Source organism: Homalodisca vitripennis, chromosome 1 (genome assembly GCF_021130785.1).
Source record: "Homalodisca vitripennis isolate AUS2020 chromosome 1, UT_GWSS_2.1, whole genome shotgun sequence".
Classification (NCBI taxonomy): domain Eukaryota; kingdom Metazoa; phylum Arthropoda; class Insecta; order Hemiptera; family Cicadellidae; genus Homalodisca; species Homalodisca vitripennis.
The window spans coordinates 169,620,999-169,627,360 of NC_060207.1; positions in this window are offsets into that span (position 1 = coordinate 169,620,999).

Below are 6,362 nucleotides of genomic sequence, written 5' to 3' on the forward strand. Positions count from 1 at the left end.
AACGCAAAAAACTTATATAGGTTACATAAATCTGTGCCTAATAATCGTATTTTTGGTATTTCTATGAATTTACATCGTCAAAGTATATACGAGATTTTGCTATTTTACCTATGTTTCTCACTAAAACTGTCACAAAAATAATAATTTAAATTAATTATTGGCAGTAACTACGTATGAGCCTATGTAAATACTGTCAAAGTAAATTGATAAAGCAGTAAGTATATAAATTCATTACTGCAAGTATGAACATAAGTGCATTTGAATATTCTGAAATTAAGTGGCAAACATTCACAGTTTTCCTCCTCAAAAAAACGATCGGTAGGTGTAACAAATTGGATTTATTATCTTATATAACAGTTATAATTGTTCAACAACTGCTTACTGCAATCTTTAAAGTTTGCATTAAACACATTTTTATGTCAGCTATAGATGGTTTATTTTAATAACTTTAGACAAGTAGCTAAAAGTTCTATACATTGGATTATATTAGAAACAAATATTGTCATAAGGTACACAGGTTTCATAGAATTAAAATTGTGGCTTGTGTTATTCTTGCTACCGATAATGATTTTGAGATATGCACACTGTTTTAACTATATTTTATAATATTATTAATAAATAATTATTCTTAATTTGCCTCATATAGTGTAGCTCAGTAGACCTAGTATCTAACAGAAATAGTTATAAACAAAGTAGGAGTACGTCTGAGGTCTGAAGCTCATTTCTTTTCGAGTTATCCTGAGCATAGATAACCATACAGGAACAAAACAGAAAAATTTTGTCAGCCTGAGTAACAGGATTTATTAATATTAATAGAGAGAGTAATATAAGCAAACAAATAAAAATTCTTAACTAAAACATATTTAAACAAACACAAACCTAAGCGTTGAAATTTTGTATTCCAATTTAACTAATAAATCAAATTATCACTGTCAAAAGCTCGTTTGCAGAGTTATTATTAGCTTAGTTTTTATTTTTGCCAGTGTAAATCTTATTTAACTTTAAATTGCGTTTTAAGCAATCTAAGTTTTAATTTACGCTAAGAAATATCTCATTTAGATAAACAATCTACAAGTACTATTAATTAGGGTAATTCATAAACTGTCTCCACAGGATACTATCTATGCATATGACAAGCTCTTTTGATTAAATAAAATATAGGTCTAGTTTAACTAACACAAGGTAGGACTACGCCACACCTCGTGTCGCATAACATGCTTTGCTCAGTCGAAAGTCTTGTTATAATTATTGACCTATTGAAAATAATACGCTAAGAAATGTTTTATCTCTCGGAAAACAGAAGAGGAATTGTGTCATCTTATTAAGTGATAGGCTCCAACGACGTTCAGCCAAATTCCATGGTGACGATGCAACATCAAATCATTCATTCTTGTTTATATGGAAATAAAATTTAATCAAAAACTTAAATTCTATAGATGAAATTTTGATACATTCACATTTTTGGACATTTAAGTAGGTGTCGTATTATTGTTTTAATTGTAACGTATATACAACAAACCACTATAAAATGATGTTGGATGTTAAGAAATAACATTTTTACCTTTATTCTGCTATTTTCTTGTCGCAATCATGGAAAATCATAACTGGAATGTAAACATATTTATTAATGCTCAGCTAAATCCTATGGAGCGACATGCACCATAACCGAACTCACTTTTCATCATATAGAAATTAAGTTTCACGCATTATTTCAAATCTATATGTCAGTTCTTTTCAAAATATGGTGCCGAAACATAAACATATAGTTAATTTTCAAGACATACAGATCAACAAACAGAAATGCAATTTTCCATTCCCAGAATTATAGGCTTCAGCCAATGCATATCCAATTACTTACCTGGAGGATTCACTTGAAGGTCTCAAATGGAAGGTACAAACCAGAGGATGGTCTCCACTACTGCGAGTTACTATTGGAGTGGGTAGAACTGCTTTATTATTAAAGGCGGTTACTATTCTAACACGATGGAGTACCTAGCCCTACCCGCTTTCAGTAGAAGAGTGTGGAACAACGGCAAACTCCCCATCTTCCAAGATGTCATGATTGAGGTAAAAGCCCGCTATCCTTCATTATGAGACCTTGACAGGGGGTGGCCCCAACCTTACTCATACTGAACATTCCGTCACGTAAGCGCAAAGATCCTTTTAGAAGTGGGGCTATGAAAGGTTTCTCAGATGTTTTGTCCTAAATAAACAAGAAATATTTAAAACTATTATGATCCACCAAATATTTAAAAATTGTCATCAAAGATTGAGGAAAGTCAACGTTTATTTGATTTCAGGTCGCCATAGAAGGCTTTCAGATCTTCTCATAGAGTATATTTGTCCTGTACAGGCATAAACTCGCCTCATCCGATGTTTTGTTTCTTGCCTCGTAAGGCTTATGTCATAACTAAGAAAGATTTGTTGAGTTGTAAATAACAATATACCTAGTGTCTCTCTGGTAATGATACAATATCTGTATATCGAGAGCGACATACTTGTGTTGGAAAGAAAACGAAAAATAATCAAATAAAGTATCTTGACTAACAAAAATACCTGATTATTCATACAAAAAAACCTTGATTTCTTTGCTACGCTAAAAATACAGGATTACTAAACCTAAGTAAATAGGTAATTTATCGTTGTTTTAACACCAAGTCTTTCTGACATGTTGTGTATCACTGGTGACTGTGAAATATATTTTAATATAACTGTTTTTACAATTTTATTAACAGTTATATTAAAATATATTATATGTTATAAAAACGACCATTATATCACCAAGTCATAGTTAAAATATAAAAGCGGAGAGTTTAACTGTATCGTGAGTTTTCCACTTGATTTTCTGTTAAAATCAACTGCAAGAGGAAGATCGCAAAGTAAACGCGATTCTGCCTCAGGAACTGGCGGTCAGTATGATTTGATTTTCCGCTCAGGAGACTCTTCACAGAAGTCTCTTTGTCGGTTGTATCCTACAGACTTAGATTCATTTCACGATAAGTATATGCAAATAACAGATCATTCAAGTAGGACTTGCATGTCAAATGTATTTTAGTTATATTGATTGCCATTAAGTTTTACGTTTAAAAGGTTTTTGATCATTATATTTGCAGTATTTAATAAGTTTTGTATTCTGTCCGATTCTTTCGCCACATTTAAACTTTAAAGTTATATATTTTTATTTTATTGCGACTCTTTTTTCTGTTCTATGTTGCTTTTATTATTTTCTTGTTCATGTTTTCTTCTTATACCATGATTTGTATAGGTTTTACCCCAATTTTCAAGTACCAGTCATGCCATCATTACCGGACCTAGTTTATAGAATTCCAATACACTTTAGATACCCAGCAGGGCTTCTGGCTGGTTTATACCTTCCAGTTGAACCTACCACTGAGCACAGCAAAAACCGATGTGTCACTTAAATCTGAGCAACTTTATGGATGTCCAGAAGCGGCACATTACTAACCGCAAATGTCAAGATTCTGGAGTTCAAGGGTAATTCGATAGGTCTGGTCTACTGCGGGAGATGGCTGTTGGAGTTAGTGGGGTATATTCCCTAACCTCAGAGGTTCTTGCTAGCCTCAACAAGGGTGTGCCACCCATTGTATACTTTTACTCGAAAGTCTGGTTCAGAGCTGACCTCCTCTTCTTCCGGGGAGACATGACTTTGAGATGTAGTGCCCTAATTTTTCCTCATGGATCTCGATAGGAGGCAGCCCCTATCCCCACCCAACCTTACCCATCCTGAATATCCTGGCAGTCTGGAATCATCGCGAAGGTTCTAATAGGACTGCGTGTAGTTTATAAGCTTGTTGTCCTAAGAGAACAAAACAAAAAATGCACTTTAGCTTGTATATGACGTTACGGTGTATGAAAACTAAAAGGGCATTATGATGTAAGCTATAAGAGAAAATAAAGTATTTTACCAGTGTCTTGAATCATTTCCTTTCTATTTATCTTAGTTTCCAAAGAAAGCTTAATAGTAGACCACTCACACGGGTTGTAGGATGATCACAATTAATCTTTACGTAATCTGTTTTGGCTTTTTGTAAATTTCATCTCTGTACAGAATTTTTTCTGCATCAGATCTAAAAATTGGTTTATTCATAGGGAAGTCATTATATATATTATCTGAATGCTAAAACTACCAGGAGCATCATTGGCATTTTTAAAAACTAAGTGATAACGTATTTATGCTCAACGCCCCAACTCTCATCCTTTCATTATGTGAATCAGTCCAAAATTTCGTGTGCTCCATTAGAAAAATGGGAATGACAAATATTTACCCCAAAACACGTTATTTGAATGATATAACTATTCCATCTCGAGAACGAACTATAACATTTAGACTTTAAATTTTGCATGAATTTGCTCACTTCATTAATAAAGGCAATATCGAGTTTGATGGTGCACCTCACTCCATAGGATTAGGCTGAGCAACGAGAAAATCGGAAACCATGATAGCAACGGGAAAATCGCATACATAGTAAATATATAATAAAATCCTGTTTCGCAACACGTGAGGTGGAGTCCGCCCTTGTATAAGATACTACCACAGGACGGTGGCTCATGCGAGCGGATGGAAGGGTAAAAAGAAAGACCTACATGTAGAACAATCTTCACATAACATACATTTATTTTTTTCTTATATTTTGTGACTAAAGTTTAACTTTTCCTAACTTGGGTAATCTTACCTGTATATTTTTATTATTACCTATTACGTGCATAACAAGAGTAAAGAGGCAACATTTATATATTTCGGGAACATTACAACGCTTCGGCAGAGCTGACAGGTATAAGAGACAGGTATGGGGCTGGCAGTCAACATTGAGTCTATTAATGTAACCTCGGAGCCACCGTGATATGCAATATACGAGTTGTGTGTCTCAACAATAATAAACGGTGAGAGCTGCATTCTCCCTCCTACTTCCTACCATTGGTGCAGAACTACGTTTCTTGGCGTATTTAAGGCGTTTTATATTGTTATAACCTTATTTGAGATGCCCCACTGTTCTTTATTACTGTAACGATTATTGGATACGGTTAAAATTATCCTAGTTAGTAAAAAACATAAATTGAAAAAAAAGCAGGTCAGCAAAGATTTGTGTTAATAACTAATAATGTTCCAAATTAAGTCCTTCCTTTCTTATGTTTTGTGTTTGACTATAATTAATAATTTTTTCGTTTTTTCAATTTAACACATTGATATTCTATTAGTTGCTCATAGTAACAGTTCTGTTAAAGAAGCAACTGCTCCAAACAATTTAAAAGACTACATTTCTACTTAAAATCTATAATCTCTACTTAGGTTGTGTGAGTAATGCAGGTCATAAAATTCCACTTCACTGATAAAATGTGATAATATACTAATTATCTCCCAAAAAACAAACATACAATACACAATAGTTTTTTTTTTTAGTTATTTTTGTCTTCCCATTTGTCTGTGGGAAAGATCCAAAATCTGCGATCCAATCTGATCCCATACAGAAAATAAATTGATTATTATAGCAAAATATATTCTTTTCGAACATTCAAATTTTTTAATTTATTTAGTTTAGTTCTTTATTTTTTTCAGTTTTAAAAACATTTATTTATAAAAAACTAAAAACGCACATTTAAAATAAATTTTCCTTACCAGTTTTACAAAGGATAATTTATTTGATAGCGTTACATAAGCCAAGTTATCGCCACTCAATTTTTAATAAGTTGGAATAGATGTTAAGTAAATAACCCCACCTCAAATGGCACATAACCAATGAAGTATATTTATTCTTTTACAAACAAACAAACAGGGAAGGCGAATGCAAGAAGTAGAAAATCAAATCATCTCGCATGACGAGTTTACAGTAACAAAATACTCTCGGACATGGACGTATTTTAGCTTGCGTCTAATGGAAACTGACATAGTACTTTCGTTGAATAAAGAACTCTGATGGAAATGTAACTCACTCTCCGCAATATATTAAGGAAAATTTGTTCCAGGAATAATTTGTGGTTAGTCTTCAAAATTCAAAATCTGTACCAACTAACTGACTTACTTATCCATTGTAGTCTGTACATAAATTAACACAGTATAGTTCTCTAAAATGCATTTTACTACCTGGACACTTCTCAATCCCCAGTACATTTACTAATAGTATTTTTGATCTAAATTCTATTACTTTTGAAAAAAAACAAGCTACAAAAAATATCAAATATATAAATATTAATCACCTTTAGATAGTTAGATAAAAGACTGAAAGTCACCACTTTAATGCCCTGTTCATTGTTATCTGACGCAGATTTTATATTCATTTAAGTGTTTGATGGCTGGTTTTATTTGTATCAGGGCTATTTGATGAGTCAATAACTTTTTGAATAAA